This window comes from Tinamus guttatus, unplaced genomic scaffold (assembly GCF_059628265.1).
Source record: "Tinamus guttatus ecotype Peru unplaced genomic scaffold, ASM5962826v1 Tinamus_guttatus_pri_ptg000645l, whole genome shotgun sequence".
Classification (NCBI taxonomy): domain Eukaryota; kingdom Metazoa; phylum Chordata; class Aves; order Tinamiformes; family Tinamidae; genus Tinamus; species Tinamus guttatus.
The window spans coordinates 165,518-188,227 of NW_028289179.1; the positions used below are offsets into that span (position 1 = coordinate 165,518).

A 22,710-nucleotide genomic window follows, 5' to 3' on the forward strand; every position below is an offset into this window, starting at 1 on the left:
GTAAAATACTAACCCGAGCTGTGCCCAGAGACACAGAAGGGTTTATGAGAATATGGCTGAAATGGCAATTTCCTCACTCTAAAACAGAGGTGTAATAGCAGGTATTTTGAAGAATCTGTAGTGAGGCTAGTGTCCAGTTGGAGGAGAAAGACTTGCAGAATTTGGGAACCAGAGGGATTCTGATGTCAGCTTCAGAGTTAAAAAAAAAAAAAATCTGCCAGAGCAGAGTAGTGCCAAAGGCAGAGAAGGGTCTAAGCTCTGGTTCCTGCTTCCTAAATTTGTGCTTGTTTTCATCTAGCATTGATTGAACAGCCACTGTGAGTCCTAAAGCAAGCAGGACTTCTGTTCTTTTCTGAGCTTCCTAATGGCAAGCTCTGATTCCCTTTTGGACCTGCAAGCCTTGTTCTCACAACCGATGTAGTTGAGAAGCAAATACTCCCTTTGAATTCACTGTGAATGTCTGAGGTGGAAAAGTCAGGAGAGCAACTGTCCATAAGGTAGGGAAGGTCCTGAAACTTCCTAGATGTCTTCTAGCTTTCAAGTGTGCCCTGTTATCTGGTGCTCCTCCCAAGGGAGAAGAAATGCTGCTATTCAAAAGACAGCTTCTGAATAAGAACAGCTTTTCACTTACTCCTTTAAAACAGTATATATACTAACCGCCAAGTATATATATGTGAAAAGCTCCTACTCTGACTTCAGGAAGTTTTATTTTAGGTCTCAAACATCTACAACTTACATTATATTCTTGCATAGGAAAACTAATCTTCTCCCAGGGAAGGAAGGAGGAATTGGATATTTGGCAATTCATTGAATTCATCAAATCTCTGGATCAGAGATACTGCTTGGAAAAAAATAATTTTGATAATGCTTTTTTCTTTAATTTAGATGAAAATCAAAATGAAATATTGGTATACTTTTAATAGTTTTTATACTTTTTAGCTTCATCTGTATATCTTAAAAGGCCGAACCCCTTTTTTTTCTGGCACAAAGATTTACTAAAAAGTCAATGAAAGGCACAGAACTCACTGGTAACTGCAGCATAAACTGTGTGAAGATAATTCAGTTAATAAAGTTACTAAGAAAATCCAAATCCTTAATCTGAAATCTGAGCAATTCAAAAAATTTATATATGTGTATATATATATATATATTCACAGTAGAACAAGATTTCCTTTTAATGACAAATGCCTTGAAAAAGCAAAAAAATGAACCATTAGAAAAACTCTATCTTTTATTCACGATGTTAGCTCATGAGAATTGAGATAATGATGGAGATGGAAAAACAATCAAAAGAGATTTCATTCAGAAAAAACATATATTTTTCCACTAATTATTGTCTGAATTATGTGATACTAAAATATTTCTGCTACTTGTGCTTTCAAGTTAGATCAGTTAAACCACTGAGATGATAGGCTTGCTTTGCTTTTATTCAGTGAGAATATGGGCATGTAGGCATGGGCAGTGTGATAGTACAGACCAAGCATTTACTAATGGATGTACAAAAAGTACCCTTTTCCTCAGTTAATCTAGTGTTAGGACAAAGGCAAAGGCAAAGGTAAAAAAAAAAAAGAATTCTTTAAATGAAATAAGTTTATTACTTTTACTTTGTTTCCTAATGGAAAGAACTCATATCAGAAAACCATGCATGAAATATGTAGACCTCCATACAATCTCAAAAGAAAAGTGAGAATATAAGTTGACATAGAATAAAAAGTATCTCATCATATTTATCTTACCCACCACAGAAGTGGACACCTCTTTGGCAAGTGAAAATATTTTAGCGTATTGGTATGAAGAAACCAATATCTATGACCTATACTTTGAATTAATGGAAAACGTCATTATCTAGAGCTTTATAAATTCAGGACTAAACATTACCAAAATATTATATATTTGAAATACTGAGTTGTCAAAAGGCTTTAAATATCTATCCCAAGAGACCTACTAGGTCCTGTCTTTCCTTCCATCTAAAACAGCTTGATAGTATTTGTAGGAAATGGATGAAATCAGTTTTTAAATTAGTGAAATCACACACATACATACAGATTTGTGGCAAGTATTTATTTTGTTGGTTCATGTCATGTAAGTGAGATAACAGATTATCCAACAAGTGATGATTTTCCCTTACTGCATTTAGCAGTGCTTCAGCATTACTGCTGCACACTCCCTCAGGGGAACTAGCTGTATAAATAAATAAATAAATAAATAAATAAATAAATAAATAAATAAATAAATAGGAAGAAAGTAGGAGAGAAAAAATAAAGCCAGAAAGAAATAATCATCAGAGAACATCCTGGGGGAACAGAGAAAAGTGAAAAAGCCAAAGAAAGACATAGCTAAGCCCGTCTTGACTGCATGAAATTTGTTGGAACGCCTCATAGGGAAAGAAAATAATCACTTTTTGGGCTAAAGAATTTAAAAACTTAAAATTGTGCATACACAATTGGTTCTTTTTCTGCTGTTAAGAAAAAGAAAATCTACTCAATCATAGCAACCTATTTTTCTACAAGAAGGAAAAAAAATACAGTAAGTGGAAAATATCAGCACAAGTTTAGGAGCAGAGACACATTTCAATTACTAAAGGAAAACGCAGCTCTTGAAGTATTTGTGTTGATTTCCCCACCAGCACCTCTCCTTCTCTCCTTTTTAAATAAAATGTCAGGCTATGCAACTGGTTGTCTTCACAGAGGGCCGTAGCCCCTGGGAACACGCACGTTGCGGTAGATGTAGCCTGAACCTCCCGGAGGAGGAAAGCCCTTATGCAGAACTTAGCCCTTTGAATATAACAGTCAGAGTCAAAGACCTTAGGCAGAGGACAGCTGAAGAAAGGTAACCAAAAGGAGTGACCTTTGAGAAGGCTGCAGTAGAAGAGGAAGGTCCTGGCACACAGAAGCAGGAGGTCATCCTGGCATGCTGGTGGAGAGGCAGGTTGGTTGTGTGATTGGGGCATTGAACGGGTATTCTGCCAAAATTCTGGGATGACCCTTTAAACCTAGTCCTCCAAAAAACACCTTCAAAATGTCCATTTGCCTTGCACAAAGCTGGTTATTAGCAATTCTTCTCTTCGTGCTTCCCAGTTACGTTTCCTGAATCAAAAGGCAGACTCTTAAAATACCTTTCTGTAAAAACATACTCGAGATACTCAAGTCTCTTGAGGGAGACCCAAGGTATCTTACAACACCCTTGCTCTTGTTCCAGAGAACTCCAGGCATGAAGACATGGAGATCAACACAGCTCAGTGAACTTGTGTGCAGCCCACAGCTACAGACATCTTTCACAGCACCTCATTTTTGCTGAAATCTTCATAAGCAACACTAAGGATGTGCTGCACAGGTATTTAAAATATCTTTCCTAAATAACATGGAAAAAGAGGAATGTTCTGCCTGCTTAACAGAGGGCACTTTATTTTGGTTGTCTAAAAAACAAACCACAATATTGAGTGGCTGAAATGGCCGTGGCTTATCCTGGACCTGTAGAGGACATGAGCAGCTGCAACTTGGGGCTTAGCAAGCACGGGTGGTTTTCTAGCTATAGCACAGCCATGAACTTTAGACCATCTATTTTCGACAAAGCCAGAATATACTTCATAAAAGCTAGATATGCATTAAGCAAGGCTTTTCCTCCCGTTCAAAGCGAGAATGTCATATTGTTAAACGGCAGCTGGCGAGATTGCACATTGTGAGTTACGCTTTCAAGCTGAAGCAAAGTTACTTGTGTCAGGGGCACTGCAGGGATCGATGTTGGAACCACAGCTCTTTCAGTACCTTAAATGACTCAGAGCATATTACTTAAACTAAAAATTTCTGGTGTGCAGATGATACTAAATTGGGAGGAAAGGTCATCCGTGAGAAACAATACAGTCAGGTAGGGAAGGATTTAGATCATTTAAGTACTTGAGCTAATAGATAGCAAATTCAATGCAGATAAATGCAGAATAATGAGTCTCGGAGAATGTAATAAAAGGACATAATATCTGCTTAATGGGAAGGTACTAGTGCATATTGACCTGGAGAGAGATATGAGAGTTATTTTAATAATAAAAAAATCCTTATATTAAAGCCTTCAACTCAATTATTGTTAAGGAAATACAGTGTATTTCGTTAGGACCTCACCCAAAGTACTGCATTCAGCACTAATCACTCTACAGTTCAGAAAGCATATTTAGAATGGGTCTTAAAGGGGTGATTTGTAGAGCAATCTAATGAAAGCACTTTTCAGAGATGTAAGTTTTGAGGACATTATAGAGAAGATTGACTGTATCCCCACCAGAAAGTCAGAGAGTTTAGAGGTGACTGTCTAAGACATCCAGTACACGCTTAATGAATACTTGGCAATAAGAGGTGAACTGTTGAGGAACTCATTACTTTAACCTCTCAATCTTCACAATTCTATTAAGTTTAGAGCCACAGTCACTAAGGAGAGGAGCAAATTCTGATCAAGATTTACATCACTACAGTTAAGGGAAATCACTGGAGCTTTTATTCTTACAGAAGCTTACAGAAGCTTGAAGACAGGAGCTGTCCTCCAGTTTCTTAATAAGAGTCTGATGCAGCCACTGCTCAGGTGCAGGTCTTTTCCTTTGCTCTCCTATCTCATGTGGCTTTACAGGTTGTCGGCTTGTTAGTCAAGCCTGGAACATCAAGCATCAAGGTCTAGAAAGTCTCAGAAGGCTTGCCTAAAAATGCAGTGAATTGGTTTTTGGTATGTAAAGCAAGAAATTAAAGGAGACCACATACAATCAAATAGCTTCTCTCTCACTCTCTAGCCTACTGAAGTTTGACGGAAAACAGCCAGCAGGGAGGAACCAGAATGAATATTTCTCTGATAAAAGGCTATTCTTTGTCATGGCAAAACCATTACAATAGGTCTGCCAAAGCTCTTCCTAAAGGAATATCTTCTGAAGACAGTTTTGAAAGTGCCAGTAAGTGAATCTCACACTTTTACCTTTTTTTTCAATACATCTATTTTGCAAGCCACTACTTTCTGTAAAGTTTCATGGGCAGTTAAAGCCCATGAAAAGCCATAACTTTGCTCACTATAAATTTATAGTTTACAAAAGTTTACAGCTCAGTCTCTGGACACAAACTCTTCTCTGGGAGTAGGTCTCCATTTTAGCCGCTTGTGCATCTGTTTCAAATGTACTCTTCAGAACTCTTTAAAATAACAGAATAAGGATGCTCGGGATTTCTTTCCCTGACCCTGGTAATACAGATGACACAAAACTCATACCTTGATGCTTCTCAAAGGATAATATTCAGAAAACAGTTGAGGTACAAGCATTTGTTCTTCATCAGTTCTGACATCTTCCTTTTCTCCTCTTCTAAACGACAAATTAGAAACAAGGTCATTTTAGTCAGAGAAGGGTCCTCAACCCCTTATCAAGGGTCCTCAAGGAAGACTCATCTCAATTTTATTTGCACTGTTTTCTCCAAATAGAAATGGAGACTATTCTGAATACAACTTGTGCCATTTCCTACATGAATAAAGGCCTTTTAGAAAAAGATGGTACATGAATATTGAAAACACTTTTGGGATGATTCAGCAGGACAAATAGTCTGCTAAGATAATTCTGCCATATTTTTTCTGTCTGAAAGGATTCCAAAGGTAGTAATGACAGATAATCATGTAAAGTTTACATGCTTAATGCAAGTAACTAAAGTGTGACTTGAAGACTGCATATTTCTTACACTCTACCACTTAAAAGAAGTGGATTTGTTGGTTTGTGTGTTTATTTTTCTATAAACTACTGAGAAACTGATGAATCAATGCTACTTTGTGTTGCACTGCAGATGTACAGCATTACAGACTGAGTCACTATTTCTTCCCATGGTGTCTTACAGAAATGTTATGTTTGTTTTTCTCGTCTTGTAATTCTCCCTAATCTTAACCAAAAGTTATCTAGAGAAACACACTGCTTGCTTAATGTAAACTAACAGGTTCACTCAGTCAAACCATGCAGCTTTTGTCTCAACATTGACTTCAGTGAAATTAGTCATGCATTTTTATATAAAAAATTATATATAAAAAATTATATATTTGTGTCCTTGTGTATAGGACACAAAGAATCAATTGCAATCGATGTTAATAAAGATAAGTTCTATCCTTGTAGCATAAAGACTGTAAATGTCCATAAATACATTATGGAGTTGCTATTTCTTCGAATGTTGGTCTTTTTGACATTATCCATAAGAGGGCAAAAAGAAAGTTGAGGTAGTAAGCATCTTGGCTCCCTTGTGATTTCATTCCCATCTTCTCTCTTCCTATAGCAAACCATGATCACAGAGAGGTTTCCTCCAGGTCTTGTCCCATGTGCAACATGCTATGAGGAGGAGAGATATTTGGACACCAGACCTATGAGGGATAAGTGCTAACTAGATTAGGCAGAGTCAGTGGAATTGAGTGGAGAAAAGAATGGCTGAAATTTGACACAGTTGTATTTTCCTGAAAATCACTAGGAATATTATGCATAAGCTAATTGCCTATATGTAGGGGAAAGGTAGTTCCTTCTGTGTTTTTGTGTTTCTGATGATTTGATTTTATTCATGATTTATTTTCTCTTTTATTTTAATAAAAAATTACATTTTCATGTACTTTGGTCATTTCCGTCTAGATGACGTCTTTTCCCATGTCTTTCCATTGCTTCAGTGTTGACCTAGGTGCAAATGCCTTTCTCATCCTTTGAAATCTGCTAATAAATGTCTTTCTTTTTCATTTCTCTTATTTATGCTTCCTTTATGTTCCTTTTATACCCCATACTGATATAACTTTCCTTACCAAGAATGGCAATGAATATACATAATTGAATCAAAAAAGTCACCAAAAAAAAAAAAAAAAAAAAAAAAAAGAAAGAATATGATGAAGAGGCTGAATAAAATCTTTTTTTGCCTAGATATAACATGTGGCAGACTTCTGGTGATATGTCACAAGCTTTCGTATTTGTCCCCATCATGAATAACTACTGTTTTTTGTCAACATGCAGAAATATGATACAGGTAAATGGATAAAAAATTTCAGGAGCAGCATTGCCAGCAGGGCCAGGGAAGGGATCCTGCCCCTCTGTTCAGCTCTGGTGAGGCTGCACCTGGAGTATTGGGTGCAGTTCTGGGCTCCCCAGGACAAGAAGGACATTGAGCTTCTAGAGAAGGTCCAGCGGAGAGCCACGAAGATGATTAAGGGACTGGAACATCTATCATATGAGGAAAGACTGAGCCAGCTGGGCCTGTTTAGTCTGGAGAAAAGAAGGCTGAGAGGAGATTTTATTAACATGTTCAAGTACTTGAGGGGTGATTGTAGGGAGGATGGGGCCAGGCTCTTCTCCGTGGTGGCCAGTGACCAGAGGAGGGGTAACGGGTGTAAGCTGAAAAACAGGAAGTTCCACCTCCATATGAGGAAGAACTTCTTTCCTGTGAGGGTGCCAAAGCCCTGGCAGAGGCTGCCCAAAGAGGTTGTGGAGACTCCTTCTCTGGAGATCTTCCAAAGCCGCCTGGATGCCACCCTGTGCCATGTGCGCTAGGTGTCCCTGCTGGAGCAGGAGGGTTGTACTAGATGATCTCTAGAGCTCCCTTCCAACCTTAACCATTCTGTGATTCTGTGATTCAGTGAAATTTCAAGCACTTCCACTGCTAAAATCATCAAAAAAATAATTCTCAATCACCTTTTTTAAATTGTAAAAATCAGGTGCCTGGAACATCTGCCCTATGAAGAGAGGCTGAGGGGGGTGGGCCTGTTCTGCCTGGAGAAGAGAAGGCTGAGAGGGGATCTAATCAGTGTCTATAAGTACCTCAAGGGAGGCAGTGAGGAGGATGGTGCTGGTCTCTTTTCACTGATGGCCACCGACAGAACTAGAGGAAATGGCAGGAAACTGAAGCATCAAAAGTTCCACAGGAACTTAACGAAAAAATTCTTGACAGTGAAGGTGACAGAGCACTGGAACAGGCTGCCGAGAGAGGTTGTGGAGTCTCCTTCTCTGGAGATCTTCCAAACCTGCTTGGCTGCAGTCCTGTGCCACGTGCTTTAGGTGACCCTGCGTGTGCAGGGGGGTTGCATTAGATGATCTCTAGAGGTTCCTTCCAACCTTAAGCCTTCTATGATTCTATGAAATCATCATGGAATTTTTTCAAGAACTAGCTTTTCCAGTGGCAGAAAAAAAAAAAAAAAAAAAAAAAAAAAAGGACATAGAAACATATTTCCTTTATCAATTGATATTAAGGCTTGGAGATATCATTAATTAGATTGCCTAAGTTTTCTTCATGGAGTGCCACTGAACTGCTGGAACATCAAGCTAGAGGCTACATAACAAACTTCATCTAAGGTATATGTGATACTTTCATGCTTAATAAGATGGCTGTAATTAAACAGTCCCTTTGAGGCCCTTGAGCTGCACTTTGGGACTTCATAAAGCTAGTCTGATCTTATCTCAAGTATAGGATATGGAATTAAAGTCTATATTAATTTAGAAATCTGGTCATATTTACAGTGATTTAAATTGTTATAAAAGTGAACCATGTAAAAGAGGTTTAGGTCAACCACATTTAATTAGAAATAGTTACAAATCAGTACAAAAACACAACTTCATTCGCCATACAAAACCTTTTATATCCACTAGTGGTGTCCATTTCCCCTCCCTTCCATTCCCTTCTCTTCGTCTCATTAAATAAACAAAAAAGAAAGAGTTCTTAAGGAACAAAAATACTTTCAACCTCCAAACATGAGTCTGGATACTCTCTGAAGAAATAGACATTTTTCTTCCTTAAATCTCTACTTACTCTGTGGCTAAATTAAGAATACAGATCCACAAATTAAAAAACAGCAGTGTTAATAACATAAAGTATAGCATAGTGGTAAAAAAGGCAAAGACAGAAAAGCCAGCTGTGCTCACTATGAGCCCGCATCACTCTTTCAACCCAGTGCCACCTTTTCAGCTCCAGCAGTAATGGTCCTCATGAGAAAGTCATTTTTGGAAATGAGATTGCAGGACTGTGGCCTCAGTGCAGATTTCTTATGTTATCTCATTTCAGCAGTGCAGACATGACTCTGCAAGCTCCCACAATGCAGCAGTCTTAGTGCTTAAGGTCTTGATGGTGGCTTGGCACCCTACTTGGCAGACTTCTGGCATTCCTTTTCATTTGGAGCTTAATCAGGAAACTGAAGTTGGGTAACAGGCATTTCAAAATGAACCCACAAGGGGGCTATGGATCTAATTAGAATCAGTCCAGCACTACTTCTTGTTAAACTACAAAGAGCTAGCAAAAACATATCCTGTATATGTTCAATGAAAGTTAATACATTCACTTTGCTTTTATCTACTGTTCTCATCGCAGTGGAAAAGATAGCCTAGGGAAGCTGCTGAATCTCTATCAATGAAAGCTTTTAAGAATGTGTTAGATGAACATCTATCTGCAATGGGGCAGTTAATACTGCCTTAGAGGAGAGGTGTATGGATGGATGAAGTCTTGAGTCCCCCTGAGCCTGATCTTCCATGCTGCTACAATCCAAATATTTAATGATGTTGGAGAAGCAGTAACCAGCTCCTCTAATCTCCTAAATATGAGTATTTGTGCCTAAAAAAACCTTTTTTTTTTCGTCTAGAAATGACAATTACACCCCTATTCTCAAAAAGATTGACTTCAAGTGTTTCAACTATTAAAAACATGTAAGCATCTAATAAAGGATGAGGTCAACTGAGAGTGAAAAGCAAGTACAGCAATTGCAAAATTAAAAATGTACTTTACTTCAAACCTGCAAGGGATACCGTCAAACACAAGCTATCAGGAGTGCAGGTTAGTTTAATTAAAGTTCAGTTAAAAAGCAGAAACATTATTTTAAATAGAAAACCTCACAACATATCCAGATGATTCTGGATATGATGAGAGAGAAGTCTCTCATCTTCTACAAGGGGAATGAAATTAGGATTTTCAATTCATTTCTTTTATGATATCTATTATGTATCATGACTTTCTTATCAATACTTATTGACCTTAGCTTTCAAGGTAATCTCACTCAAGGAAACCTCAAAAACTAAATATGATTGGGATTATTCAGTGTCTAGCAACAGGCAATAATTTAATCTTGACAAAAATATATATTACTAACTGGTGTTCTTCATCAACTTGCTTTTGTTGAGTAGTTTGACTTCATATGTCACATTCCTCCACTACTTAAAAATATTGAGGGCTCTCTTCCCATTCACTTTTCACTCTCCATCCTCCAAATAATTCAAACAAAAATAGAATTTCTTCCCAAAGATCTTTTCTAATGATAATAGTTTAATGCTCAAGCATCTATCCCATCTCTGACCAATTTCCAGGGCCATTGAAGGAAGGATATACCATATCTCTTCCTAAAAGTCTATTTTGTTCTTACTTTGATGTGGTTAGTATTAGAGGCAGAGGAAATTCACTGAGTTTTAAGAAAATGCCATTCAGCTTGTTTGTCAGTGACTTGGTCGAGCGCACACAGTGCACCCTCAACAAGTTTGCAGATGATACCAAACTGGGAGGAGTGGCCAAAACTCCTGAGGGCTGTGCTGCCATTCAGAGAGACCTAGAAAGGATGGAGAGTTGGGCAGAGAGGAACTTCATGACGTTCAACAAGAACAAGTGCAGGGTCCAGCACGTGGGAAGGAATAACCCCAGGCACCAGTACAGATTAGGGGTTGACCTGCTTCAGGGGAAAGCAGCTTCGTAGAGAGCGATCTGGGAGTCCTGGCTGACAAGTTAACTATGAGTCAACAATGTGCCCTCATGGCCAAGAAAGCTGATGGGATCCTGGCCTGCGTCAGAAGGAGTGTTGCCAGCAGGGCCAGGGAGGGGATCCTGCCCCTCTGTTCAGCTCTGATGCAACCGCACCTGGAGTATTGGGTGCAGTTCTGGGCTCCCCAGGACAAGAAGGACATTGAGCTTCTAGAGAAGGTCCAGTGGAGAGCCACAAAGATGAGTAAGGGACTGGAGCATCTCTTGTATGAGGAAAGACTGAGCCAGCTGGGCCTGTTTAGTCTGGAGAAAAGAAGGCTGAGAGGAGATTTTATTAACATGTTCAAGTACCTGAGGGGTGATTGTAGGGAGGATGGGGCCAGGCTCTTCTCCGTGGTGGCCAGTGACCAGAGGAGGGGTAATGGGTGCAAGCTGAAAAACAGGAAGTTCCACCTCCATGTGAGGAAGAACTTCTTTCCTGGGAGGGTGACAGAGCCCTGGCACAGGCTGCCCAGAGAGGTTGTGGAATCTCCTTCTCTGGAGATCTTCAAAACCTGCTTGGATGCCACCCTGTGCTCTAGGTGCCCCTGCTGGAGCAGGAGGGTTGGACTAGATGATCTCTAGAGTTCCCTTCCAACCGTAACCATTTTGTGACTTTGTGATTCTGTGAAAATATTTCACAATAGCTACCTTTTCATTTATTTATTCACTGGAACACTTCCCAGATTTAATATCAAGATGCCTTACCCTGGAAAGCTTACTTTATCCAAATTATTACAAGACTAGTTTAAAAATAAAGCCATCTTCCTTGGCTCCTCTGCCCTTTTAACTTCAGAGCTACCTGTACTGTCTCTCATTTGCTATGATTTGCAACCATGAAATTCACCTGTGTTGAAGAACTGAAACAAAACGTTACTGGTATTAAAATTCCCCTCAGCCACTGGAGTTGATGTATGATGATCTGTCTGATTCTTGGATGCTGAAGTTGAAGTTGCAGAGATCCCCATGAGAGCAGCCAAATAATTTGCTCAAATAAGCAATGCTAATTTGTCCTGAAGAAGCCTATGATTCTAGCAATGTAGGCAGACTGAAAGACTACTCAGAAAGCCTAGACATTCACTTGTAGCTCTTGGTGATGCCTTTAACTTTCTAATTAAATAATTTCTGTAACAGACAGACTGATAATTCCTGATCCGATCCTGTGAAGTTTTTCAATCTCTATGTGACACATACTTTTTTCTTTTTTCTTTTTTTTTTAATTATTATTCTCTTTTTAGTTTCTTTATTATCAGTTTTGTTACTGGACTCTAGTCTAAATAGCTCTTATATGAAATATTCCTCTTGATCTACTTGATTCTTCTTAATTCTACTTTCCTGTCACATTTCAAAACCAAATTTAAGGGAAAAAAAAACTTCATCAATTAATGCCATATTCATTTATTATCATAGCACTGTGTCTACATAGATATAAAGAGAATGAAAGCATTATAAGAGCTCCAGGATTAGGACAGCCTAAGTTCAGGCTTGATGTGGGCAGTAGGACAGCTGGAAGACTGAACTGGGAATGTCAACAAGCCAAGGGTGATGAACTAAGGTTCAACAAGTAATCCAGAGGGCTGAATACAACCTAGCAGCCCATCTGTAAACTGCGAATCTAAAGTCAAGTCAGCTCAAGGCAGATTACCTAGATACGTGTGGGTAGGCATGTAGGAGAGGTAAGGAGAGATAATAGGAAGCCCATTTGGCTGAGGGTTCCTGACATAGTAGAAGGCTTGATGTGCAGGGATAGCACATTTGTCATCTCACTTCTTCACACCCCTGAAAAACAGCAAGTGAAAGGAAAATTTTTCCCAAGTAATTCAGAGACATCCGGGTTAGGATGCAGCTCACCTATAGCACTTATTTTTCCTTTCTAAAGACTCCTTTGGGCACTCTGTTTATGGATAGCTCTGTCTGTTTGTCCATTACTTCTGAAAGAACCCTTGACAGTTCAACACAGCAGTACTCAATACAGACTGTGGAGATTAAACTAGTCACAAGGGATGACTCACTGTCATCAGCTGCTAAATTCTGAAAGAGGCATAAACACAACTCATATTGCCCTCTGAATCAAAAATTGTCCTAGTCGGCTCATGAGTTTATAAAACTCTGGATGTGGGAAACACTGGAATCTTCTATTCTGCATTTCAGCAGAAATGGTCTTATGAGAAGAACTGGACAACTTGATGGTCCATATTCAGTTCAACGTATCCTTTAGACTGGGATCAAATTGCTGTGTTTTGAACATGAAGGTCCAGACAATTTTCCACCCACCTCTTCATTCTGCAACTCGACAATTTGGTATACGCCACTAATATTTATTTGTAAATTGGCATCAGCAGCTAAGCATTTGATATCATTTTGCATTGATCAGTTTGTAAATTTGAGCCTAGAATCAGAAAAGAAATTGTGGCACAGCACTTACCATCTGGTAACATTTTGTGTCATCACTCTCCTGTTCAGCATGATCCACATAGTTGTGGGGTTTGAGCATATTCCTCTAGAAAATTCTGGGGTAAGAGGAAAACCAACCTTCACCGCAAAAAACATGGTGTGATTTACAAGCACATATAAGGGCCTTAGAAACAAATATCATTGCTGAGAAGGAAGAGGAAAAATAAAAGATCCAGGCTACTAAGTGATATAACTTTTCCTGTTTGTGAAGTGTCTTTGTAAACTGGATGCACCCCAAATGCAGAAAATGTTTCTTTCTTCTACCGTAAATTTCTATCTTAATTCATATTTAGAAATACTACTCATAGACAGTAGGATACCTGCTGATGCTGGATCCTTTCAGATCGTATCTTTTATTTTAGTGTGAAAATACTGATAGAAATCCTTGCAGCCACTTATTAGTCTACTCCTGGAAGATCCTGCATGATAAGAGAAAACATATATTATTCATGTTCTCTGCAAGGTGTTCCTCACCTCATTTCATGAAAGGTGATGTAGTACTTTGCGTAGTGCTCCAAATCTCACCCTTGATGATACAGACATGGTGCAATAAAGACCTTGTTCTTCTTAAGCTAGGTATTCAAGCAGACAGCAAAACTCAGAATCTTTTTTATTTTTTGGCAGAAGCCTGAATCTTCCGCTACATCTTTGTCTTGGCACTACTGTTTCGAATTTAAGGCAGGACTATTAGTTATACCACAGAACTTTCGCCAGTTGATCAATAAGCAAACTACAAGAATACATGTATCTTTACAGGACTCAAAATCAAAAAACAAACAAACAAAAATGTTCTGTACTACTGCAAGAAACAGGAAAGCTTTATGAATTTTTGAATTTTGAACATAGAGGGGCCTAGCTGGACATAATGGACACTTACCATTCCATATCCCACAGTGTAGAACACTGAGGAGATGAGAAGGCTTCACTTTCTTCTTAATGTTATTTTACTACAAAAAGTATCAGATGTTCATCAGGCGTAGGGGTGCTGTTAGTAGAACGACTCTTCCTATTGTCTCATCCTCTGAAAAATGACCTCAATACCTCTGATTCATCCGAGGCATTCAGATTATCTTTTGTTGTATGCACTTTAAAAAACATTGTTAGCAATAACATAATATTTTTTCTGGATGCATAAAGGTTCATATTTCCTATGTTTCTTACTAAGGAGAGAAAATCTAAAACCTAAACAGTAACAAAATAAACAAAGAAAAAAAACCCACAAAGTTTATATTTAACTTTCCCTATACTTTTGCCCTTCCTGAGATCACCTACATTAACAAAAATATTAATGGTGTGATAGAGCTTTCCTATCTATTTCTCTAGGGAAAAGGAAGATTTTTTGATTTTTTTTATCACAATTTATGTCAGTATAAAAGTTATAGAGATTGCCAGAAACTAAAGGTACATGATGTAGAATCACAGGAAAAGTGTAAAATCAATATTTCCAGGTGTTTGAATGCTGCACTTGGCAGCCCCTTTCTAATCCATTCTCAGCATTGTATTTTATGTATATAACTGAGAGTCCGCTGCTAGATAATCTTCAGCCTCAAAGGGCCTGCACCAGGGCAATGATCACAGAGAGCTGAAGTCCTCTTCTTTTGGTACTTGACACAGGAGCTTGTGGTAGGCTCCAAGACACTCTCTGCAGCCACCGGCGAGAGATACCTCCAGACTGCCTGTAGTCTCTGAATGAGCCTTTTGTTTCTTGGTGTTAGAAAAATTCTAGAATAGTTTTGCTCTTAATGTATATATCTCCTTTGCAATGACATACCTAGTGGTCAATGCTAGCTGTGAGGAAACTTGCAGGAGTACATTTCTCTGCTTCCTAATAGGACCATTGATTAAAAGTCTGCCTAGATCTATAACTTTACGCTCCCCAAAATTGTCATTAAGTGTCTTAATGACACTTAATGATAATTAAGTGTCTAGCTATCAGTCCACCACTACATAGCTAGAGAAGGTCTTTTGACTGCCATTAGAGAACTATGAATAGAAGAACTGAATTCTCTAAAACATTTTATGTTTGACTGAGCATCAACAATGTTGCTAAGCAGAAGAGCTGGTGAAGAGCAGTCTCTGATCCTATTTTCCTGAGAAAGCTTTTACAATGAGATTCCATCCTACATTTGCCTTAAAGAAGGTCAGATCTTTTCTAGTTTTGATTATGGGTGGAAATAAACCTCATGCAGTTTGGAGGAGACTTATGCAAATCGCATTTGGTTCAGTTCATATGATTTAAGGGAATTTTCTCAGTCTCACATCCTTGTTTGCTCCAAATTTTATATTCAAAGAAATTCTAAGATTCTAGGGTTATTCATTCTGCTTAAGTGATTGTTGCACTATGAACATCATGTTGTTTTGTTGTAGTCTTACATATAAAAGTATGCTTATACACACACACACACACAAACACATACACACATACAAATATATATATGCATGTATGTGTGTATCTGTGTATATTAGCTAGCTCTTTTTCGTACTTGGCTTGTCAATTATTTGAAGTTGGTCCTATGTTTGCACATAATTCAATGAAATCCTGATCTGTGACAGCAGCTCTTAAGCACTATTGCACTACAAATACACATAGTAATAGTAATAAACAAGCAAACTTAAAATGGCTTATTTAACACAATCTTTAGTCTGTATAATATTATTTATTTAATATTATTAAGAGTAGTAGGAATACCACTGCAAATAAAATATGTGCTTAAGAAAGTGTTAATTAAAGCACTTTTATGACTTCTTTTGCCCTTGGAGTGAACAAAGATAAGTGTTGAAAGTTTATTAGCAGATTGTAATTTACCCTATTCAAAACAAAGATAAAACTAGTTCTTGTCACTGAACTCCTCCTCTTGGGCAAAACTTCCATTGAAATTTGATCAAAATAGGCCCAAGTAGTCAAGGTAGCCTCCTTTAATAAGTTGTAGCCTCTCTGCTGGAAAGCAGTACCTCGCTGGGTATGCGCTTAGATGCAGTCTTTCTGAATCTAGGTCCCTATCTGAAGGACTTGGGAGGCACTATTTTCTTTAGCCATCTTGGGTTCAGGTTCAGCACTGGGCAGGAAGAGATCCGCACTGCTGCACAGCAAAGCTATACTCCTGAGCACTCCTTCATGAGCCTTTGCAAGAGACTCAAGGAGGGACACAGGCCATCACAGCCCCCTCTGAGAAACCTCCTTGCAAAAGACTGAGGCAAGGAGATGTTCAAACTGGCTAGATAGTTCTGAACCTTAATGTGAGGCCAGGCAGATGGCATAGGATCTTGTGACCAAGATGCTTTTTAGTGCTTCCAAAAAGTGAAGGCCCTTGGTTTTCAGCTCCCTGTTGGAACAGATTTGGTGGTTTGTACTGATCCTTTCAGCAGCTTCCCTGCCAACCTACTCAGTCAAACCCATAAAGCATGTTTATAGTGCCGTCTTACCAGTGCTGCTATTGATTCACTTGCATGTGCTACCTCAATAGTAAAAGGCTGCCAGGATTTACTCCCTCTGCTCTTCCCTTCTCCAGGCAGTCATTACTCAGTACAAAACCCCCTTAACCTGGTAAAGTTGTTGCTTTTGTTAATGCTGCTTTAGAAAATTATTGATCCGAATGATGAGAACAGGAATCGTTCGCTCCTATTGCACAATGGGTGATTGGATCTACATTCTGCCCCAGTAATCTTCACTATAAATCTTTCAGCAGAACTAGACAAATGGATGATAAATAAATAAATAAATAAATAATACTTGGAAGCTGCCTGAGGTTGATGGTGCGCTTGAGCTAAATCCAAACTTTATTGGTATTTCTCAGTTTCTATTTGAAAACTTATAAACACTGCTCTTTGGAGCTTTACAGTGTTTTATTTTCCCTCTCCATCAGAGGATTCAGTTTCCTTCATCAATGCTAACTGATGTACATCCATCAACTTCCCATGACACCTGTATGAGAGCACTGCAGTGTCAGTGACCCCAAAACAAAATTAATAAATATTAAAAAATATGTTTCATATTCTATTAGAAAAATTGTCTTGAACACTGACTGATTCAAGCTGCTCACTGTCACTCCTTGCTGTAATTAGCAAATTTCTCTCTATCATGTGTTTCCCAATAGCACTTCCATCAAAATAATCAAGGACAATATTCTTATACTGATAGGCTCAATGACATATCCAAATTTATAGTTAGTTATCTAAACAGAAACATCATGCTTTTCAAGGGGGGCAGAAAGAACACATGGATGCACTCCTGCACGAATATAAACATACAATATGGCCTGTCAGGAAATCCATGGTTCATCATTTCTTCTCAAAACATTATCCTTAGACCTACTTATCCCAACTATATCTCTGGTTTTATTCCGTGAAAAATTAATTTTATGCATTTTTAAAGTAAAGTGTATTTTATACACACATTTACACTGAATAGCAGTATCTTTTATGTGAATATTCCTTTTGCAATCAGAAATGTGTATTTGGGATTGCTCTTTTGTTCTGTGCTATAACGTCCTGGTGACTTCTGGTCTCTCTTATTTTCCTCTGTCATCTAATACAAGATAGTTGAATCTTTAGAAGAGAAAAGAATATAGGAAGGAAGGAAGTCAATTTTCTCAGAAAGTCAATTCTAGAGGATGAAAATTTACCTTCCATTCTATCCACCTTCTGCTACCTATTTTGAACTAATTCAGGTATGCTAGAACTGCTCACTCTTCAGCTGGAAGCTGTGGACGTCAGGAGTCCAGTGAAATTATTCAAGAAATACTATCTAATGTGAGTAAAAAAAAAACAATCAGTCTAACCTTTTGTTTCTTTTCATAAGATTGACTGAGTGCTGCCAAAGCACAGTCTAATAGAGACAGAAAGATTCCTTAAAATCAACAAAAAAGATTATAACTGCTATTACTACTATTGCTGTATCAAATAAAAATCCATTTTTGTTAAAGAAAACAAAACATGCAAAGGGAAATAAGAATTTTTCCCTCTGATGGATATAATATAGCTGTTCTTACAGACAATACAATTTATTGGTATTATTCTAATACAAGGCAACTAGCCATGGACCTATGTGCTTCATGAAGTAAAATAAAACTCTCTCCTACTCTAAAAAATGTACAGTGCTAACTATAAAACAGGTTATAAATGATGGAGTTCAGTAGATGAAGGAATGCATGGAAATGGTGAGACTACTAGTCAGCACAGACAGTAGTCAGCAGACACGGTCAACATTGAAATCCTTGTTCAGATTTGGTTTCTCCTATGTGGATGAATAGTAGTGCTTTAGGGAATTTTCTATGCCTGCTCCTCTTTAAAGCAGATACTACATGTTCTTTATTCTATTATCATTTAATTTTCTTCTCTCACAAATATTTCCAGAGGAAGGACCCTTATTGTATGTCTGCTGGCCCCACTCTGGAGTTGACATCCAGCTTCCTTTCTATCTCTGGGAAAGTTTTCATCATTAGGATACATTAATATGTTGCATTTTGTCCGTTCTCACTGCACCAGAGAATATTATGACTCCTTCCACATAATGGCTCAGCAAGAACAGAAATTAGCTCTATCTCAACTTCAATTTCAGAAAATATTTCTGAGATGCAATCACTGACTCTTCAGTTGTTATCATGAAAAGCCAGATATCCTTCCCTCCATGCACTGCTACAACTTGGGCCTAAGACAAGTAAGTCTGGATATGATCTGAGAAGACAAGAGGAAAAAAATCTTTCTTACACTTAGGTCAAGCCATACCCTTATGGAGTTCTTCAGCCACTTCATCCAGATGACTCCAGTAAGGTGACAATTACAAAAAAGAGATCGTTTTTGATAATGGGAACAAAAAACTGAACAACAAAGGCTTATGATGTAAAGAAGTTAAAGATTTCTCTCTCCTACAGGTTCAAATGAAAATTATTTATTTTCAGTCTGTGTTCGTTTTTGTTTAAACATGTAAATTTGACTTAGCTTTCCTGCTGAAGTACCATAACCTATGCAAAGTCATTCAGCAATAGTTCCGCTGCACAGTGGAGATTCAGAATTTGCTCTTTTAGTGTTTTTTTTTTTTCTCTGTCCTCCTGTACTGAAATTCAAATGCTCCACCCTGGATGCAAGTTTACTTGTAGAAATTTGCAGATGTTCAGACTGGAAGTGTAATGTATTTTACATGCAACACTGTAAGTACTATTCTTAATTCTATGGATCTTAAAATAAACAATACAAATGCATGACAATTTTAGTAATTCATTTCAGTAAGGACTATCTATGAATTTTTTTTTCCTTCATGCTGGAGTCCTTCTCAGGAAGCATATATTTGAGCTTCATGCTCTACTAACTCTTACAAGCACATACTCCCACTCTCCCTGCCACTCCCCTCAAAAAAAAAAAAAAAAAAAAAAAAAAAGGAAATAGAAAGGTAGACAAGAAAAATTTTCTTATTAATTACTCTGAGGAATTGTGGACAAACTTATGCTGATAAGTTTTTGCAGTGGATAACTACGGATCATAAAATGATAAACTAAGCTTAAAAAACGTACGTCTAAGGCAGGGTACAACCAGCAAAAGCTACATATGCAGGCATGTTCAAGGCCATGAAATATGGAGCATATCTGAATATTGAGAAGAAAAGGATGTAGTTTAAGAGCTGACAAAACAAAGTGAAGTACCTTGCAGAAATAAAAAACCTTGTCATGTCTTTTGACATTGCTTCACTGCTTCCTAGAAAATTTAAATTTGTTATTTTCTTGGTATATTAGAACCTCAGTCTGTATTTTTTAGATACTCATGGTGACTCGTGGTTAGAATGTACGAAGAATGTAGAGATGCACAGCTAACGAGAATCGCAGAAAATTTGAAGATGAAAGTTCAGAACTTTTTGGTATTTTGTAGCTACATGGACTTATCCACTGATGATCTGGACTTAACTGCGATGGATATGCTCCTTCCTGAGCCCAACCTGACTTTTTACAGGTAGTCCTGTTCAGGTGTTAACCACCCAGTGACATTACCTGATCTGGTGGTTGCCTCCCCAATTTCTTCCCCCACTCAAGCATTAGCAATCAATAATCTCCTGATGGCTGCATTTTGGTAGGAGATAGAGGCTAACTGAGCATAAATCAGACAAAAATTGTCTGAAATTAAAGATGGACTATAAGTCAATCATCTTATCCCATAAATATGGGGACAGCCTGAGAGCCTACTGAACTCTTCTTGTATGGCAGTGGGCTGCACGCCAGGATCTCCCTTGAGTATGGGTGCCTCCTAAGGGATACTCCTCGGGATTGAGAGATCCTTCCCACTACAGATTCGTGGTAAGTGACTATAGTGCGCTCTTTTGACTTTCAACTTTACTGATGTAACTGTGCACAAAATTCCTTAGTCATAAACTATGACTAGGTCTGGGACTAGGACGCGATCCAACTGCACTCAGACTCCTCTCAAAAGGAGTTCAGAAAGCAAGGGGGTTCAGTGTGAACCCATGACTCATGGGAGAGTCTCCTGATAATTCTGTGTGTATCTTGTACCTCATGCTTTAAATAATAAATGACCTGCCATAGAACCTCACAAAACCATTGTCTTATCAATAAAACCCTATCGCTATTTCTTCACATGAGTGAAGCGCATTGCGTCACTCCCCCCGCCCCACCACCACTCATTCAGTGACAATAAATCAACTCCCTGGTAATTAATTATGTTAAAGGATAGACAAAGGAAGGAGGGAGGAAGGGAGGAAGGAAGGAAAAGAAAAAAGAGAGAGAGAGAGAGAGAGAGAAAGAAGAAGAAAGAAAGAAAGAAAGAAAGAAAGAAAGAAAGAAAGAAAGAAAGAAAGAAAGAAAGAAAGAAAGAAAGAAAGAAAGAAGAAAGAAAGAAAAGAAAGAAAGAAAGAAAGAAAGAAAGAAAGAGAAAGAGAGACAGAGAGAAAGGAAAGAAAGAAAGAAAGAAAAGAAAAAGAAAAGAGAGAAAGAGAGAAAGAGAAGAAAGAAAGAAAGAAAGAAAGAAAGAAAGAAAGAAAGAAAGAAAGAAAGAAAGAAAGAAAGAAATAAAGAAAGAAGAAAGAAAGAAAGAAAGAAAGGAGAAGAAAGAAAGGAAGGAAGGAAGGAAGGAAGGAGGAAGGAAGGAAGGAAGAAGAAAGAAAGAAAGAAAGAAAGAAAGAAGAAGAAAGAAAGAAAGAAAGAAAGAAAGAAAGAAAAGAAAGAAAGAAAGAAAGAAGGAAAGAAAGAAAGAAAGAAAGAAAGAAAGAAAGAAAGAAGAGAAAGAAAAGAAAGAAAGAAAGAAGAAAGAAAGAAAAAGAAAGAAAGAAAGAAGAAAGAGAGAGAAAGGAAAGAAAGAGGAAGGAAGGAAGGAAGGAAGGAAGGAAGGAAGGAAGGAAGGAAGGAAGGAAGGAAGGAAGGAAGGAAGGAAGGAAGGAAGGAAGGAAGGAAGGAAGGAAGGAAGGAAGGAAGGAAGGAAGGAAGGGAGAGGGGAGAGGAGAGGAGAGGAGAGGAGAGGAGAGGAGAGGAGAGGAGAGGAGAGGAGAGGAGAGGAGAGGAGAGGAGAGGAGAGGAGAGGAGAGGAGAGGAGAGGAGAGGAGAGGAGAGGAGAGGAGAGGAGAGAGAGGAGAGGAGGACAGACAAGACAAAACTGTAAATTCCCTATTGCTGTCCTGCATGGCTTATCTGCTGTGATTTACTGTTCTGATTGTTGACTAGCTGACCACTGATTTTAACACAGGGGTATAGACGAGACAGATTGACACGGGTTTCATTAAAATTCAAGAAACTCAACTCCACAGAGAGCATGACTAACTTCCTTATACATGACAAGAATCCCCACAGATGGTTCTTCACCCTTGCTAAAGGAATTAAGTCTACCAAAAGAATCCTTGTCTATAAGCAGCCAATTCCCCAAATCTACAGGCTCATCTGCACAGAAATTCTTTATACTGTCATTCTTAAGTACCTTAGGGTAGCAGTGAAAGACAGGGAGCCAACAGGGAGTGCCGACTGCTGCCTCCACTACCCCTCAAGCATGCTGGTGGCATGGGGATGATGGGATTATAAAGTAAACATAATAAAACACAGTGCTAGGGCATTCAGTGGCCACAGTATATTTGCTTGCTTATCTTCCCTGTAAGAGCTGGGGATGAATTCTTATTACAACTGCACAGAGCCTGTGTACAAAATTGGCAGTTATTAAACCATTAAGCCTGTCCACCAACGAATATTGAATTTAGTTTCCTAGACCAATTAACTTTCTCCTTTCATATAATTCTTTTTCTTCTTTTTTTTTTTTTTTGTGATTATTCTCTCAAGCTCTACTTTTTATCCTCAAATGTTGAAGCTCTCCCTCTCGCGCTCTGTCTCTCCTTTCACTCCTGCTTACACACACAAAGCCTGTTAACAGCTGGGCTACGTTGTATCACTGAGGATGAAGGAAAAGAAGCTTCATTTACTTTAAGAAAGAAAGAAAAAAAAAGAAAAAAAGCAACTTCGGTCCTATTTTTCTGTCAATCAAGGCTGCAGTAATTAAAAGGCAGGAGTGGCGGAAGAAGGAAAGGCTTTTGCCTGAAGAACAAAAG

General features: G+C 38.3%; 1 long non-coding RNA gene across 1 annotated transcript; it reads left to right on the forward strand.

The window, feature by feature from the left end:
• The first annotated feature begins 2,185 nt into the window (after nt 1–2,185).
• On the forward strand, nt 2,186–21,238 carry LOC148592081 (uncharacterized). Its single transcript, XR_015913966.1, has 2 exons — nt 2,186–2,244; nt 21,128–21,238. It is a non-coding gene; the product is annotated as an uncharacterized LOC148592081 (long non-coding RNA).
• Nucleotides 21,239–22,710: the final 1,472 nt, after the last annotated feature.